This window comes from Leuciscus leuciscus, assembly GCF_965113295.1.
Source record: "Leuciscus leuciscus genome assembly, chromosome: 1".
Classification (NCBI taxonomy): domain Eukaryota; kingdom Metazoa; phylum Chordata; class Actinopteri; order Cypriniformes; family Leuciscidae; genus Leuciscus; species Leuciscus leuciscus.
In genome coordinates this window covers 18,121,662-18,141,412 of record NC_138725.1, presented here as the reverse complement: position 1 = coordinate 18,141,412, position 19,751 = coordinate 18,121,662, and the positions used below count along the sequence as shown (strand labels likewise).

General features: G+C 37.9%; 1 protein-coding gene and 1 long non-coding RNA gene across 2 annotated transcripts in view; one reads left to right on the top strand and one right to left on the bottom strand.

Moving 5' to 3' along the window:
• The window catches only part of LOC309498167 (uncharacterized protein), a 924,641-nt gene that overhangs the window by 243,565 nt on the left and 661,325 nt on the right, over positions 1-19,751 (top strand). The window lies entirely within an intron of this gene.
• The window catches only part of LOC309503759, a 308,394-nt gene that overhangs the window by 36,250 nt on the left and 252,393 nt on the right, over positions 1-19,751 (bottom strand). The window lies entirely within an intron of this gene.

Here is a 19,751-nt window from a genome sequence, read left to right as displayed (position 1 = left end):
CATGCCCACCGAGTTTCGCTCCGATCGGACTTCGTTAACGGTGCTCAAACCTCATTGGCCAATGGCGGCCATTTTTTTTCGAGATACGCCAATATCCTTTTAGACTTACATGGCCCCTTGGGCCAAGACACTGCATACCAAATTTCAAGTCATTCGGAAAAACGGTCAGGTGTCTATACGTTTTTTTTGTTTTATAGCGCCACCATGTGGCCAATCGACGCATTTTTTTTACTGTAACCTCAGATTGACCTCTTAAACACGTGTGCCAAGTTTGGTGAAGATATCTCATTTACTTCTCGAGTTATAGCCATTTTAGTAAAATAGGCTCCTCCCACAACCTTAATTTATCACACCCTAGCGACCAGGAATTGGAATTTCGACTTTTTTTCGATAATTATTGATCTTCAGACTCCAGAGAACAATTCTGCACTGGTTTGGTTCCGATCGGACAAAAAACCAGGGACTAGTTCGCAAAAGTAGGTTTTTGACCAAATTCAAAATGGCGGAAAATGTGCATATCGGAAATGAAATCGGAGATATACGTTTTGACCTTCAGGAGTCCAGCTTTCGAATGATATATGACACTTGAGTCTACGACTTACCGTCTAGGAGTTATGAGCAGTTTCGCGCTATTGGTCGCTATAGCGCCACCTATGGGCCAATTGGGGTCATAATTTGATAACCTCTCCTCGATTTTTGTACTACCATCTGGCCAAGTTTCAAGTCTCTAGCACTTACGGTTTGGGCTGCACGATGCGTTTTACGGCGGAAGAATAATAATAATAATTAAAGCTGCAAGCAGCATTTATCGGGGTTCAAGCAGTTAAGGCCTTTAAGGCATTTAAGCACAAAAGCATCAAAAGTTATTAAGAGTTATTAAGCAAGCATGTAACCACTGACATAATAGATGGAAAAGACCATTTACAGCCAATACAGGCAGTTTACCATGGGAAATATATGGTTTTAAAGCTTTTTAACAGTTATAGCACCACCTATGGTCCGATCTCCATACATTTTTTACTTTGACCTCAAATTGAACCCATACACATGTGTACTGAGTTTGGTGAAGATATCTCATTTACTTCTTGAGTTATAGCCATTTTAGTCAAAAATAGAATCATCCCACAACAATTTACCACATTCTAGTATTATTTACTATTATTCTAGCATGATTTACCATAATTTACCATGATATACACCACATTCTAGTATTATTAGGGGTTCAAGCACGAAGTGCTGAAACCCTATTGTAATTGTACTGATTTTTATTATTATTATTCTTCTGCCGTAAAACGCATCGTGCAGCCCAAACCGTAAGGGCTAGAGCCTTGAAACTTTGCCAGATGGTAGTACAAAAATCGAGGAGAGGTTATCAAATTATGACGCCGATTGGCCCATAGGTGGCGCTATAGCAACCAAAAGCGCGAAACTGATCATAACTCCTAGACGGTAAGTCATAGACTCAAGTGTCTTATATCATTGGAAAGCTGGACGCCTGACGAAAAAAACGTATATCTCCGATTTTATTTCCGCCATGATAGATTTTCCGCCATTTTGAATTTTGTCGAAAACCTACTTTTGCGAACTAGTCCCTGTTTTTTTGCCCGATCGGAACCAAACCAGTGCAGAATTGTTCTCTGGAGTCTGACGATCAATAATTATCGAAAAAAAGTTGAAATTTCGATTCATGGTCGCTAGGGGGTGCAAAATTAACGTTGTGGGAGGAGCCTATTTTACTAAAATGGCTATAACTCAAGAAGTAATTCAGTAAACTTCACCAAACTTGGTACACATGTGTCAAAGGTCAATCTGAGGTCACAGTAAAAAAATTGCGTCGATTGGCCACATGGTGGCGCTATAAAACAAAAAAAACGTATAGACACCTGACCGTTTTTCCGAATGACTTGAAATTTGGTATGCAGTGACTTGGCCCAAGGGGCCATGTATGTCTAAAAGGAAATTGCCGTATCTCGAAAAAAATGGCCGCCATTGGCCAATGAAATTTGAGCACTGTTAACGAAGTCCGATCGGAACGAAACTCGATGGGCATGTTCAACTCATGGCCCTAGAGGTCTGTAAGAATTTTGAAAGAAATCGGCCACTAGTTGGCGCTAACGAGTTTTATGGCTCTGTAATCACGTGGTGTTACACTTATCATCACAAAATGCATATCATCTGATAGATCTGCTCATGCTGAACAACTTTGCCTCAAGAACCATTGCTGTCAATCAAACCGTTCATTAAATATTCATGAATATGTTAAAAACCTACTTTTGCGAACTAGTCCCTGGTTTTTCGCCTGATCGGAACCAGACCAGTCTAGGACAATTCTCTGGACTCTCTAGATCAATAATTATCGAAAAAAAGTTGAACTTTTGCATTTGGGTGGCTGTAATAGGGTAATTTATAAAAAGGGGCGTGGCAAAATACACTAAAATGCCTATAAATCATAAATGAAAACTCAGAACTTCACAAAAATTGGTGAGCATATGTGACATAACATCATTAACAAGCATGCCAAATTTTATAGAGATCGGACCAAAGGTGGCGCTATAACTGTTAAAAAGCTTTAAAACCATATATTTCCCATGGTAAACTGCCTGTATTGGCTGTAAATGGTCTTTTCCGTCTATTATGTCAGTTGTTAAATGCTTGCTAAATAAAACTTGATGTCTTTTGATGCTTGTGTGCTTAAAGGCCTTAAAGGCCTTAACTGCTTGAACCCCGATAAATGCTGCTTGCAGCTTTAATTTATTATGATTTACCATGTTTTTAGCGTGATCTACCATGATTTACCACATTGCTAGCAATTATGTGAAATATCAGTACAAATGAAGTGATAAACTCTGACAAAATATGATTGTGCTACAATGGTAATTGTTATATAAGTGATTTTTTAGTGTCTTATTGTTATATAAGTGATTTCTTAGTGTCTAATCAATGCAAAAGCATATGTGAGTAGACTTCATTAATAAGTAGAATGGCCAGCAGAGGGCAGTAGAAGACCACTTATTGGCTCACTTTCACTTTAAACTTCTTGATTTTCACCATTTTTCTGCACTAAAGCAAACCAGTTTTTCCCATTTTAACTCCATAATGCATGCTTACACACACACACACACACACACACACACACACACACACACACACACACACACACACACACACACACACACACACACACACACACACACACAAAGACAAATGTTGTTTTTTCAATGCTATTGGGACATGTCATTATGAAAATATATTTGAATGGTCTATAAACATTTCACAAAGTCTTTGTAAACTATTGATCAGATTATTCAAAATGTATTCAGAAACCTAAGACTACATTTCAACTATATGATGTGATCAAAACTGTTTACTGCAAGTCTCCTTCAGGAATCACATTTCTAAATGTGACACAATTGTCAGTAGTAATACTTCAATAGATGAATTCTGACTACATGTGATTGTAAATGTTAAAAGAGTGATTTTATAAAGTCTAAATATGAATTGACAAAATGACTATTTTTTAACAGCAGGGGGCAGTAAAATACCACTTATTGGCTTAATATGCCATTACATTCATATCATGTTCACCTTTTTAACTGTTATAGAGGCAAATTTTCTCCGATCTGTCTGAAATTTTTCATGCTTGTTCAGAGTGATATTTCACATGTTCTGACTTGTTTTTAAGAAGATCTGAGCATCTTAAAAGATATAAGCTTTCGGGGACACTTGGTCAAGGCCACATTTTGAAGTGACCCTATTATAGCCATATAAATGAAGTAGTTCAACTTTTTCTGATAATTACTGATCTAGAGAGTCCAGAGAATTGTACTGCACTAGTTTTGAACATTATTATATGAAAATTATATGATTATAGATGGAAAAGACCATTTACAGCCAATACAGGCAATTTACCATAGGAAATATATGGTTTTAAAGTTTTTTAACAGTTATAGCGCCACCTATGGTCCGATCTCCATAACATTTCGCATGGTTATTGATGATGTTATATCACATATGCTCACCAATTTTTGTGAAGTTCTGAGTTTTTATATATGATTTATAGGCTATTTAGTGTATTTTGCCACACCCATTTTATAAATGACCCTATTACAGCCATCCAAATGCAAAAGTTCAACTTTTTTTCGATAATTATTGATCTAGAGAGTCCAGAGAATTGTCCTAGACTGGTCTGGTTCCGATCGGGCGAAAAACCAGGGACTAGTTCGCAAAAGTAGGTTTTTAACATATTCATGAATATTTAATGAACGGTTTGATTGACAGCAATGGTTCTTGAGGCAAAGATGTTCAGCATGAGCAGATCTATCAGATGACATGCATTTTGTGATGATAAGTGTAACACCACGTGATTACAGAGCCATAAAACTCGTTAGCGCCAACTAGTGGCCGATTTCTTTCAAAATTCTTACAGACCTCTAGGGGCTTGAGCCGAACCTGCCCACCGAGTTTCGCTCCGATCGGACTTCGTTAACGGTGCTCAAACCTCATTGGCCAATGGCGGCCATGTTTTTTGAGATACGCCAATATCCTTTTAGACTTACATGGCCCCTTGGGCCAAGACACTGCATACCAAATTTCAAGTCATTCGGAAAAACGGTCAGGTGTCTATATGTTTTTTTTGGTTTATAGCGCCACCATGTGGCCAATTGACGCAATGTTTTTACTGTGACCTCAGATTGACCTCTTAAACACGTGTGCCAAGTTTGGTGAAGATATCTCATGTACTTCTCGAGTTATAGCCATTTTAGTAAAATAGGCTCCTCCCACAACCTTAATTTATCACCCCCTAGCAACCATGAATCGGAATTTCGAAATTTTTTCGATAATTATTGATATTCAGACTCCAGAGAACAATTCTGCACTGGTTTGGTTCCGATCGGAAAAAAAACCAGGGACTAGTTCACAAAAGTAGGTTTTTGACAAAATTCAAAATGGCGGAAAATCTATCATGGCGGAAATAAAATCGGAGATATACGTTTTGTTCGACATGCGTCCAGCTTTCCAATGATATAAGACACTTGAGTCTATGACTTACCGTCTAGGAGTTATGACCAGTTTCGCGCTTTTGGTTGCTATAGCGCCACCTATGGGCCAATCAGCGTCATAATTTGATAACCTCTCCTCGATTTTTGTACTACCATCTGGCAAAGTTTCAAGGCTCCAGCCCTTACGGTTTGGGCTGCACGATGCGTTTTACGGCAGAAGAATAATAATAATAAAAATCAGTACAATTACAATAGGGTTTCAGCACTTCGTGCTTGAACCCCTAATTAAAGCTGCAAGCAGCATTTATCGGGGTTCAAGCAGTTAAGGCCTTTAAGCACACAAGCATCAAAAGACATTAAGTTTTATTTAGAAAGCATTTAACAACTGACATAATAGACGGAAAAGACCATTTACAGCCAATACAGGCAGTTTACCATGGGAAATATATGGTTTTAAAGCTTTTTAACAGTTATAGCGCCACCTTTGGTCCGATCTCCATAAAATTTGGCATGCTTGTTAATGATGTTATGTCACATATGCTCACCAATTTTTGTGAAGTTCTGAGTTTTCATTTATGATTTATAGGCATTTCAGTGTATTTTGCCACGCCCCTTTTATAAATTACCCTATTACAGCCACCCAAATGCAAAAGTTAAACTTTTTTTCAATAATTATTGATCTAGAGAGTCCAGAGAATTGTCCTAGACTGGTCTGGTTCCGATCGGGCGAAAAACCAGGGACTAGTTCGCAAAAGTAGGTTTTTAACATATTCATGAATATTTAATTAAGTGTTTGATTGACAGCAATGGTTCTTGAGGCAAAGTTGTTCAGCATGAGCAGATCTATAAGATGATATGCATTTTGTGATGATCAGTGTAACACCACGTGATTACAGAGCCATAAAACTCGTTAGCGCCAACTAGTGGCCGATTTCTTTCAAAATTCTTACAGAACTCTAGGGGCTTGAGCCGAACATGCCCACCGAGTTTCGCTCCGATCGGACTTCGTTAACGGTGCTCAAACCTCATTGGCCAATGGCGGCCATGTTTTTCGAGATACGCCAATATCCTTTTAGACATAGGTGGCCCCTTGGGCCAAGACACTGCATACCAAATTTCAAGTAATTCGGAAAAACGGTCAGGTGTCTATATGTTTTTTTTTGTTTATAGCGCCACCATGTGGCCAATCGACGCAATTTTTTTTACTGTGACCTCAGATTGACCTCTTAAACATGTGTGCCAAGTTTGGTGAAGATATCTCATTTACTTCTCGAGTTATAGCCATTTTAGTAAAATAGGCTCCTCCCACAACCTTAATTTATCACCCCCTAGCGACCAGGAATCGGAATTTCGACTTTTTTTCGACAATTATTGATCTTCAGACTCCAGAGAACAATTCTGCTCTGGTTTGGTTCCGATCGGACGAAAAACCAGGGACTAGTTTGCAAAAGTAGGTTTTTGACAAAATTCAAAATGGCGGAAAATCTATCATGACGGAAATAAAATCGGAGATATACGTTTTGTTCGTCAGGCGTCCAGCTTTCCAATGATATAAGACACTTGAGTCTATGACTTATCGTCTAGGAGTTATGACCAGTTTCACGCTTTTGGTTGCTATAGCGCCACCTATGGGCCAATCAGCGTCATAATTTGATAACCTCTCCTCGATTTTTGTACTACCATCTGGCCAAGTTTCAAGTCTCTAGCACTTACGGTTTGGGCTGCACGATGCGTTTTACGGCGGAAGAATAATAATAATAATAATAATAATAATAATAAAAATCAGTACAATTACAATAGGGTTTCAGCACTTCGTGCTTGAACCCCTAATAATAATAATAATAATAATTAAAGCTGCAAGCAGCATTTATCGGGGTTCAAGCAGTTAACGCCTTTAAGGCCTTTAAGCACACAAGTATCAAAAGACATTAAGTTTTATTTAGAAAGCATTTAACAACTGACATAATAGACGGAAAAGACCATTTACAGCCAATACAGGCAGTTTACTATGGGAAATATATGGTTTTAAAGCTTTTTAACAGTTATAGCGCCACCTTTGGTCCGATCTCCATAAAATTTGGCATGCTTGTTAATGATGTTATGTCACATATGCTCACCAATTTTTGTGAAGTTTTGAGTTTTCATTTATGATTTATAGGCATTTTAGTGTATTTTGCCACGCCCCTTTTATAAATTACCCTATTACAGCTACCCAAATGCAAAAGTTAAACTTTTTTTCAATAATTATTGATCTAGAGAGTCCAGAGAATTGTCCTAGACTGGTCTGGTTCCGATCGGGCGAAAAACCAAGGACTAGTTCGCAAAAGTAGGTTTTTAACATATTCATGAATATTTAATTAAGTGTTTGATTGACAGCAATGGTTCTTGAGGCAAAGTTGTTCAGCATGAGCAGATCTATAAGATGATATGGATTTTGTGATGATCAGTGTAACACCACGTGATTACAGAGCCATAAAACTCGTTAGCGCCAACTAGTGGCCGATTTCTTTCAAAATTCTTACAGAACTCTAGGGGCTTGAGCCGAACATGCCCACCGAGTTTCGCTCCGATCGGACTTCGTTAACGGTGCTCAAACCTCATTGGCCAATGGCGGCCATGTTTTTCGAGATACGCCAATATCCTTTTAGACATAGGTGGCCCCTTGGGCCAAGACACTGCATACCAAATTTCAAGTCATTCGGAAAAACGGTCAGGTGTCTATATGTTTTTTTTTGTTTATAGCGCCACCATGTGGCCAATCGACGCAATTTTTTTTACTGTGACCTCAGATTGACCTCTTAAACATGTGTGCCAAGTTTGGTGAAGATATCTAATTTACTTCTCGAGTTATAGCCATTTTAGTAAAATAGGCTCCTCCCACAACCTTAATTTATCACCCCCTAGCGACCAGGAATCGGAATTTCGACTTTTTTTCGATAATTATTGATCGTCAGACTCCAGAGAACAATTCTGCTCTGGTTTGGTTCCGATCGGACGAAAAACCAGGGACTAGTTTGCAAAAGTAGGTTTTTGACAAAATTCAAAATGGCGGAAAATCTATCATGACGGAAATAAAATCGGAGATATACGTTTTGTTCGTCAGGCGTCCAGCTTTCCAATGATATAAGACACTTGAGTCTATGACTTACCGTCTAGGAGTTATGACCAGTTTCGCGCTTTTGGTTGCTATAGCGCCACCTATGGGCCAATCAGCGTCATAATTTGATAACCTCTCCTCGATTTTTGTACTACCATCTGGCCAAGTTTCATGTCTCTAGCACTTACGGTTTGGGCTGCACGATGCGTTTTACGGCGGAAGAATAATAATAATAATAATAATTAAAGCTGCAAGCAGCATTTAGCGGGGTTCAAGCAGTTAACGCCTTTAAGGCCTTTAAGCACACAAGCATCAAAAGACATTAAGTTTTATTTAGAAAGCATTTAACAACTGACATAATAGACGGAAAAGACCATTTACAGCCAATACAGGCAGTTTACCATGGGAAATATATGGTTTTAAAGCTTTTTAACAGTTATAGCGCCACCTTTGGTCCGATCTCCATAAAATTTGGCATGCTTGTTAATGATGTTATGTCACATATGCTCACCAATTTTTGTGAAGTTCTGAGTTTTCATTTATGATTTATAGGCATTTTAGTGTATTTTGCCACGCCCCTTTTATAAATTACCCTATTACAGCCACCCAAATGCAAAAGTTAAACTTTTTTTCGATAATTATTGATCTAGAGAGTCCAGAGAATTGTCCTAGACTGGTCTGGTTCCGATCGGGCGAAAAACCAGGGACTAGTTCGCAAAAGTAGGTTTTTAACATATTCATGAATATTTAATTAAGTGTTTGATTGACAGCAATGGTTCTTGAGGCAAAGTTGTTCAGCATGAGCAGATCTATAAGATGATATGCATTTTGTGATGATCAGTGTAACACCACGTGATTACAGAGCCATAAAACTCGTTAGCGCCAACTAGTGGCCGATTTCTTTCAAAATTCTTACAGACCTCTAGGGGCTTGAGCCGAACATGCCCACCGAGTTTCGCTCCGATCGGACTTCGTTAACGGTGCTCAAACCTCATTGGCCAATGGCGGCCATGTTTTTCGAGATACGCCAATATCCTTTTAGACATAGGTGGCCCCTTGGGCCAAGACACTGCACACCAAATTTCAAGTCATTCGGAAAAACGGTCAGGTGTCTATATGTTTTTTTTTTTTTATAGCGCCACCATGTGGCCAATCGACACATTTTTTTTACTGTGACCTCAGATTGACCTCTTAAACATGTGTGCCAAGTTTGGTGAAGATATCTCATTTACTTCTCGAGTTATAGCCATTTTAGTAAAATAGGCTCCTCCCACAACCTTAATTTATCACCCCCTAGCGACCAGGAATCGGAATTTCGACTTTTTTTCAATAATTATTGATCTTCAGACTCCAGAGAACAATTCTGCTCTGGTTTGGTGCCGATCGGACGAAAAACCAGGGACTAGTTTGCAAAAGTAGGTTTTTGACAAAATTCAAAATGGCGGAAAATCTATCATGACGGAAATAAAATCGGAGATATACGTTTTGTTCGTCAGGCGTCCAGCTTTCCAATGATATAAGACACTTGAGTCTATGACTTATCGTCTAGGAGTTATGACCAGTTTCGCGCTTTTGGTTGCTATAGCGCCACCTATGGGCCAATCAGCGTCATAATTTGATAACCTCTCCTCGATTTTTGTACTACCATCTGGCCAAGTTTCAAGTCTCTAGCACTTACGGTTTGGGCTGCACGATGCGTTTTACGGCGGAAGAATAATAATAATAATAATAATAATAATAATAATAATAAAAATCAGTACAATTACAATAGGGTTTCAGCACTTCGTGCTTGAACCCCTAATAATTAAAGCTGCAAGCAGCATTTATCGGGGTTCAAGCTATTAAGGTCTTTAAGGTTTTTAAGCATCAAAAGTTATAAAGTTTTATTTAGCAAGCATGTAACCACTGACATAATAGATGGAAAAGACCATGTTCTAGCATGATTTACCATGATATACCACATTCTAGCATGATTTACCATAGTTTATCATGATTTACCATGGTTTACCATGATTTACCCTGTTCTAGCATAGTTTACCATGAATTCATCTTAGTTTACCTTAATTTACCATGTTCTAGCATGATTTACCATGATATACCACAGTCTAGCATGATTTACCATAGTTTATCATGATTTACCATGGTTTACCATGATTTACCCTGTTCTAGCATAGTTTACCATGAATTCATCGTAGTTTACCTTGATTTACCATGTTCTAGCATGATTTACCATGATTTTCCACATTCTAGCATGATTTACCATAGTTTATCATGATTTACCATGGTTTACCATGATTTACCCTGTTCTGGCATAGTTTACCATGATATGCCACATTCTAGCATTATTTACCAAAGTTTATCATGATTTACCATGGTTTACCATGATTTACCCTGTTCTAGCATAGTTTACCATGATTTACCATGTTCTAGCATGATTTACCTTGATACACCACATTCTAGTATTATTTACTATGATTTACAATGTCTAATTATGAATTCAAAAGCACATGTCAAAAGACTTCATTAATAAGTAGAATGGCCAGCAGAGGGCACTAGAAGACTATTATTGGCTCAGTTTCAGTTTAATCTTCATGATTTTCACTAGTTTTCTGCACTAAAGCAAACCAGTCTTTCCATGTTAACTCCATAATGCATGCTTACACACACACACACACACACACACACACACACACACACACACACACACACACTAATACTTTAACAGATGGATTTTGACTAAATGTAATTGTAAATGTTAAAATAATGATTTTATAAAGTCTAAATATGAATTATAGAAACAATATGACAAAATAACTATTTTAAACAGCAGGGGGCAGTAAAATACCACTTATTGGCTTAATATGCCATTGTATTCATATTATTTTCACCTTTTTAAACTGTTATAGAGTCAAATTTTGTCCGATCTGTCTGCAATTTTTCATGCATGTTCAGAGTGATATTTCACATGTTCTGACTTGTTTTTTAGAAGATCTGAGCATCTTAAAAGATATAAGCTTTCGGGGACACTTGGTCAAGGCCACATTTTGAAGTGACCCTATTATAGCCATCCAAATGAAGTAGTTCAACTTTTTCTGATAATTACTGATCTAGAGAGTCCAGAGAATTGTACTGCACTAATTTTGAACATTATTATCTGAAAATTATATGATCATAGATGGAAAAGACCATTTACAGCCAATACAGGCAATTTACCATAGGAAATATATGGTTTTAAAGGTTTTTGACAGTAATAGCGCCACCTATGGTCCGATCTCCATAAAATTGGGCATGCTTGTTAATGATGTTATGTCACTTATGCTCACCAATTTTTGTGAAGTTCTGAGTTTTCATTTAGGATTTATAGGCTTTTTAATGTATTTTGCCACGCCCATTTTATAAATGACCCTATTACAGCCAGGCAAATGCAAAAGTTCAACTTTTTTTTGATAATTATTGATCAAGAGAGTCCAGAGAATTGTCCTAGACTGGTCTGGTTCCGATCGGGCAAAAAACCTAGGACTAGTTCGCAAAAGTAGGTTTTTTACATATTCATGAATATTTAATGAACTGTTTGATTGACAGCAATGGTTCTTGAGGCAAAGTTGTTCAGCATGAGCAGATCTATCAAATGATATGCATTTTGTGACGATAAGTATAACACCACGTGATTACAGAGCCATAAAACTCGTTAGCGCCAACTAGTGGCCGATTTCTTTCAAAATTCTTACAGACCTCTAGGGCCATGAGTCGAACATGCCCATCGAGTTTCGTTCCGATCGGCCTCCGTTAACTTTGTCTAATAGGTGCTCAACTTTATTGGCCAATGGCGGCCATGTTTTTTGAGATACACCAATGTCCTCATAGACATACATGGCACCTTGGGCCAAGACACTGCATACCAATTTTCAAGTCAATTGGACTAATGGTCAGGTGGTTATAGCCCTTTTCATGTTTTTTTCATGTTATAGCGCCACCTAGTGCTCAATCGTCGCGATTTTTTTACTGTGACCCCAGACTGAACCCATACACATGTGTATCGAGTTTGGTTAAGCTATCTCATTTACTTTTTGAGTTAAAGCCATTTTAGTAAAATAGGCTCCGCCCACAACGTTCATTTTATGCCCCCTAGCGACCATGAATAAAAATTTTGACTTTTTTTTGACAATTATTGATCTTCAGACTCCAGAGAACATTTCTGCACTGGTTTGGTTCCGATCGGACAAAAAACCTACGACTAGTTCACAAAAGTAGGTTTTTGACAAAATTCAAAATGGCGGAAAATCTATCATGACGGAAATGAAATCGGAGATATACGTTTTGTTCGTCAGGCGTCCAGCTTTCCAATGATATAAGACACTTGAGTCTACGACATACGGTCTAGGAGTTATGAGCTGTTTCGCGCTTTTGGTTGCTATAGCGCCACCTATGGGCCAATCGGGGTCATAATCTCTGAACCTCTCCTCGATTTTTGTACTACCATCTGGCAAAGTTTCAATGCTCTAGCCCTTACGGTTTGGGCTGCACGATGCGTTTTACGGCAGAAGAATAATAATAATAATAATAAAAATCCTTACAATTACAATAGGGTTTCAGCACTTCGTGCTTGAACCCCTAATAATAATTAAAGCTGCAAGCAGCATTTAGCGGGGTTCAAGCATTTAGGGTCTTTAAGCACATAAGGCAGTTTAGTGAGTTGTCTGAGTTTTTGTTTAGGATTTACAGGCTTTTGAGTGTTTTTTGCCATACACATTTTCTAAATGATCCTGTTATGGCTACCCAATGGGTAAAGTTAAAGTTTTTTATATAATTAATAATCTAGAGCTTCCAGAGAATTGTACTGCACTGGTATATTTCCGATCGGGCGAAAAACCTAGGACTAGTTCGCAAAAGTAGTTTTTTTAACATAATCGCAAGTATTTAATGAACAAATTGATTGACAGCAGTAGTTCTTGAGGCAAAGTTGTTCAGTATGAGGAGATCTATCAAATGATATGCATCACGTGATTACATAGCCGTAAAACCTGTTAGCGTCAACTAGTGGCTGATTTTTCAAAATTCTTACAGACCTCTAGGGCCACGAGTCGAACATGCCCATTCTGATCGGCCTCCGTTAAGAGCAAACTAACAGCTTTGAATTAAAATGGTGAGGTATCCTGTTGTAAACATCAACCATGCCTGTTGACAGTTCTCTTTTGTGGGAAGGGAATGAAAAGTTCTCAAATCCGCAGCACAGCCTCAGACATAACATTTATATCCATGATCTGCCATTTTCACTATTGTCCTTGCTTGCTTCTTCACAATACCTGCAGATCTTCTGATGATTCGGCTGTGCAGGTCCACATTAACACTGCCTGGCCTAGAACATGGACTGGAAAATGCAAATTTGGGGGGTATAAATATTAATGATCCTGACTCCAACGTCACAGTCGGTGTTATGGTGGGATTCACTCATTTTTCAGCGGTCTTTTGCAAACACTTGGAGTCTGAAATGGCTTTAACAAAAGAAGAAAAATATTCTTAGATTTCTGTCCATTCTAATCATGTACAAATAAAGTAGCACAGTAAGATTACATTTATTTGAATGCATTAGTGAGTGTGTGATTGTGCTGTGTGTGCAGCGTGTCAATACTAAAAGTGAAGGTGTAGTTGATATCTTTGGTGATAATATCTGTAGTAATCATAAAAAAACAATTAAGAAATAAAGAATTAAAATTACAAATAATATTCTATTAAGATATGAGTTACAATAACATGATTTGCAATAGTAATAATATCAATAATATATGCACAATACACACAGATTAGACTATCAGGTCTGTGTTTTACAAAAACATTAGTATTGCAGCCAATGTGAGTCTGTGGGATTTATAAACAGACAAAATATGATTTGAAATGTTATTTTAATGATTTTATTAAGTTTAAACAATATTTCAAATGGAAAAAAAATGAAAAATAATATTTTAGTGAGCAGAATGAACCAATGAGTGTTCTTCTGGTGGTTAAAATGTAAATGAAAACAATAATACTTAAACAATAATACTTAATACACTAACCATGCTTGAACACACACATGCACACACATTTTTTTGTAGATGTAGATATTTAAAATAAAAGATAGGTAACAAAATGATAATTGCAAATCTCCTCTGTATAACACCATTTTCAGATTTCAAATTAATCACTGAGAGGCAGAATTGTTCAAACTGAGAGCTCAGTAAAAATGAAGTGATAAACTTTGACAAAACATGACTGTGTTATAATAGGTGATTTTCATGCAAGTAATTTTATATAGTCCAAAAACTAATGCAAAAGCACAGATGAAAATATTTTATTAAGTAGAATGTCCTGCAGAGGGCAGTAGAAGACCACTAATTGACTCACTTTCATTTGAAAGACTTTTTTATCCACCAGTAAAACAAAGCAGTTTCTCCATGTTTTTTCCATTAAGCATGCTTACACACACAGACACACACACAAACACAAACACATCCATCCACACACACACACACACACACACACACACACACACACACACACACACACACACACACACACACACACACACACACACACACACACACAAACACAAAGACAAATATGTTTTCAATGTTTTTATGATGTGATATTGTGAAAATATCTTCATCTCCTCATCTTGAACAACTTTGCCTCAAGAATCACTAATGTCAATCAAACCGTTCATAATCATAATAAAAAAATAAAATATATACAAATATCATAATAAAACAAAAAACATCGTAATAAAAAAGATTGCTTCTTAAAGCATTTGTTTATTTCCCAATACTGAAAGCGAATTAAAAGATCATGCGTAATCCTGCTGCTCCCTCTAGTGGACAACAGTGGTATTATAGCTTACATTTTACAGTTGAAGTGTTTGAATGAATGAATGGGAATTTGTTTTTTTACTTATATCTCAGGAACCAAAAGGCGAAAAATTCTGAAACTCAGAGCATAGATAGTGCTTGAGGAGCCCTGTTGAATGAGACCATCAAGGTGTTTTTGGGCGATTGGGGCTGGGAGTTATGACTGTTATAAGGCATATCTGTTCGGGCTATTATCTCTGGAATGCCCAGGGCAAATAACACCACATTTGAATCGAAGCTAGCCAAGGACGCGCCCTTTCCAACGAGCTCTCACACAAGGTTTGGGGTGGTTTGGGTCGGGAGTTGCGGTCGTTCAAAGTCGGGGGTCCGCGGGTTTGCGATGCGCAAGGGGGCGCGCTCCCGAGGCCCGCGACGACACGTTTCGATCAAGAGCCCCGAGAGGTCCTCACCATCAAAATTTGAGCGCGCAACGACTTTCCGTTTTCGAGTTATGAATGAATTTGTATTTGGGGGCGTGGCTTAAATGCCGTTTTACTTTCGTTTTCATGTTAAATGTTAAAATAATGATTTTATAAAGTCTAAATATGAATTATATAACAATATTAGGGAGTAGTATGATGAAATGACAGCAGGGGGCAGTAAAATACCACTTATTGGCTTAATATGGTATTCATTTTAAGGCTACATATTGAAGTGACCCTATTATAGCTATCCAAATGAAGTAGTTCAACTTTTTCTGACAATTATTGATCTAGTGAGTCCAGAGAATTGTATTGCACTGGTTTTTAAGATTATTTTATAAACATTATATGATCATATGGAAAACACAATTTACAGCCAATACAGGCAATTTACCATAGGAAATATATGGTTTTAAAGCTTTTTAACAGTTATAGCGCCAACTATGGTCCGATCTTCATAAAAATTTCCATGCTTCTTTAGCATGTTATGTCACATATGCTCATCAATTTTTGTGATGTTCTGAGTTTTCCTTTAGGATTTATAGGCTTTTGCGTGCATTTTGCCACGCCCATTTTCTTTATGACCCAATATACCCATGTGAAAAATGCAAAAGTTAAACTTTTTTTCGATAATTATTGATCTAGAGAGTCCAGAGAATTGTCCTAGACTGGTCTGGTTCCGATCGGGCGAAAAACCAGGGACTAGTTCGCAAAAGTAGGTTTTTAACATATTCATGAATAATTAATTAATGGTTTGATTGACATTAGTGGTTCTTGAGGCAAAGTTGTTGAGCATGAGCAGATCTATCAAATGATATGCATTTTATGACGAAAAGTGTAACACCACGTGATTACAGAGCCAAAAAAACTCGTTAGCGCCAACTAGTGGCCGATTTCTTTCAAAATTCTTACAGACCTCTAGGGCCATGAGTCGAACATGCCCATCGAGTTTCGTTCCGATCGACGTCCGTTAACCTTGTCTTATAGGTGCTCAAACTTCATTGGCCGATGGCGGCCATGTTTTTTGAGATACACCAATGTCCTCATAGACATACATGGCACCTTGGTCCAAGACACTGCATACCAATTTTCAAGTCAATCGGACTAACGGTCAGGTGGTTATGGGCCGTTTTATGTTTTTTTCATGTTATAGCGCCACCATGTGGCCATTCGCCGCGGTTTTTTTACTGTGACCTCAAATTGACCTCTTACACATTTGTACCGAGTTTGGTGAAGATACCTCATTTACTTCTGGAGTTATAGCCGTTTTAGTAAAATAGGCTCCTCCCACAACATACATTTGGGCGCCCCTTAGCGACCGTGAATGGAAATTTCAACTTTTTTTCGATAATTATTGCTATTCAGACTCCAGAGAACATTTCTGCACTGGTTTGGTTCCGATCGGGCAAAAAAACAGGGACTAGTTCGCAAAAGTAGGTTTTTGACAAAATTCAAAATGGCGGAAAATCTATCATGGCGGAAATGAAATCGGAGATATACGTTTTGTTCGTCAGGCATCCAGCTTTCCAATGATATAAGACACTTGAGTCTACGACATACGGTCTAGGAGTTATAAGCAGTTTCGCGCTTTTGGTCGCTATAGCGCCACCTATGGGCCATTCGAGGTCATAATTTGATAACCTCTCCTCGATTTTTGTACTACCATATGGCAAAGTTTCAAAGTTCCAGCTCTTACGGTTTGGGCTGCACGATGCGTTTTACGGCAGAAGAAAAATAATAATAAAAATCAGGACAATTACAATAGGGTTTCAGCACTTCGTGCTTGAACCCCTAATAATAATAAAAATCAGTACAATTACAATAGGGTTTCAGCACTTCGTGCTTGAACCCCTAATTAAAGCTGCAAGCAGCATTTAGCGGGGTTCAAGCAATTAAGGCCTTTAAGCACAAAAGCATCAAAAGTTATTACGTTTTATTTAGCAAGCATGACATAATAGACGGAAAAGACCATTTACAGCCAATACAGGTAGTTTACCATGGGAAATATATGGTTTTAAAGCTTTTTAACAGTTATAGCGCCACCTATGGTCCGATCTCCATAAAAATTTCCATGCTTCTTTAGCATGTTATGTCACATTTGCTCATCAATTTTTGTGAAGTTCTGAGTTTTTATTAAGGATTTATAGGCTTTTTAGTGTATTTTGCCACGCCCATTTTCTAAATGACCCTATTACAGCCATCCAAATGCAAAATTTCAACTTTTTTTCGATAATTATTGATCTAGAGAGTCCAGAGAATTGTCCTAGACTGGTCTGGTTCTGATTGGGCAAAAAACCAGGGACTAGTTCGCAAAAGTAGGTTTTTAACATGTTTGCGAATATTTAATGAACGGTTTGATTGACAGTAGTGGTTCTTGAGGCAAAGTTGTTCAACATGAGCAGATCTATCAAATGATATGCATATTGTGTTGATGTGTGCAACACCACGTGATTAAAGAGGGCGTAAACCTCGTTAGCGCCAACTAGTGGCCGATTTCTTTCAAAATTCTTACAGACCTCTAGGGCCATGCGTTGAACATGCCCATCGAGTTTAGTTCCGATCGGCCTCCGTTAACCTTGTCTAATAGGTGCTCAACTTCATTGGCCGATGGCGGCCATGTTTTTTGAGATACGCCAATGTCCTCATAGATATACATGGCACCCTGGACCAAGAGACTGCATGCCAATTTTCAAGTCAATTGGACTAACGGTCAGGTGGTTATAGCCCTTTTCATGTTTTTTTCATGTTATAACGCCACCTAGTGATCAATCGTCGCGATTTTTTTACTGTGACCCCAGATTGAACTCATACACATGTGTACCGAGTTTGGTGAAAATATCTAATTTCGTTCATGAGTTATAACCATTTTAGTAAACTGGCTCCGCCTCCTGCGAACGTTTTGACGCCCCTTAGCAACCATGGATCAAAATTTCAACTTTTTTTCGATAATTATTGATAATCAGACTCCAGAGAACATTTCTGCACTGGTTTGGTTCCGATTGGCCAAAAAAAACCTCTACTAGTTCGCAAAAGTAGGTTTTGGACAAAATTCAAAATGGCCGAAAAATTTGCATACCGGAAATGAAATTGAAGATATACATTTTGTCCGTCTTGAGACAAGGATTACAGTGATATAAGACACTTGAGTCTGTGACAAAGGGTTAAGGAGATTTAAGCAAAACCGTGATTTTTTTTGGTTTTTTGCACTATAGCGCCACCTATGGGCCAATCGAGGTCATACTCTCTGAACCTCTCCTCGATTTTTGTACTACCTTCTGGCCAAGTTTCAAGTCTCTAGCACTTACGGTTTGGGCTGCACGATGCGTTTTACGGCAGAAGAATAATAATAATAATTAAAGCTGCAAGCAGCATTTAGCGGGGTTCAAGCATTTAGGGTCTTTAAGCACATAAGGCAGTTTAGTGAGTTGTCTGAGTTTTTGTTTAGGATTTACAGGCTTTTGAGTGTTTTTTGCCATACCCATTTTCTAAATGATCCTGTTATGGCTACCCAATGGGTAAAGTTAAAGTTTTTTATATAATTAATAATCTAGAGCTTCCAGAGAATTGTACTGCACTGGTATATTTCCGATCGGGCGAAAAACCTAGGACTAGTTCGCAAAAGTAGGTTTTTAACATAATCGCAAGTATTTAATGAACAAATTGATTGACAGCAGTAGTTCTTGAGGCAAAGTTGTTCTGTATGAGGAGATCTATCAAATGATATGCATCACGTGATTACATAGCCGTAAAACCTGTTAGCGTCAACTAGTGGCTGATTTTTCAAAATTCTTACAGACCTCTAGGGCCACGAGTCGAACATGCCCACCGAGTTTCGTTCTGATCAGCCTCCGTTAAGAGCAAACTAACAGCTTTGAATTAAAATGGTGAGGTATCCTGTTGTAAACATCAACCATGCCTGTTGACAGTTCTCTTTTGTGGGAAAGGAATGAAAAGTTCTCAAATCCGCAGCACAGACTCAGACATAACATTTATATCCATGATCTGCCATTTTCACTATTGTCCTTGCTTGCTTCTTCACAATACCTGCAGATCTTCTGCTGATTCGGCTGTGCAGGTCTACATTAACACTGCCTGGCCTAGAACATGGACTGGAAAATGCAAATTTGGGGGGTATAAATACTAGCAATTATGTGAAGTGTCAGTGCAAATGAAGTGATAAACACTGACAAAATATGATTGTGTTATAATAGTTATTGTAATATAAGTGTGTTCCATGTTAACTCAATAATGCATGCTTACACACACACACACACAAACACACACACACACACACACACACACACACATATACAAATATGTTTTCAATGTCTTTAGGATGTGTTATTGTGAA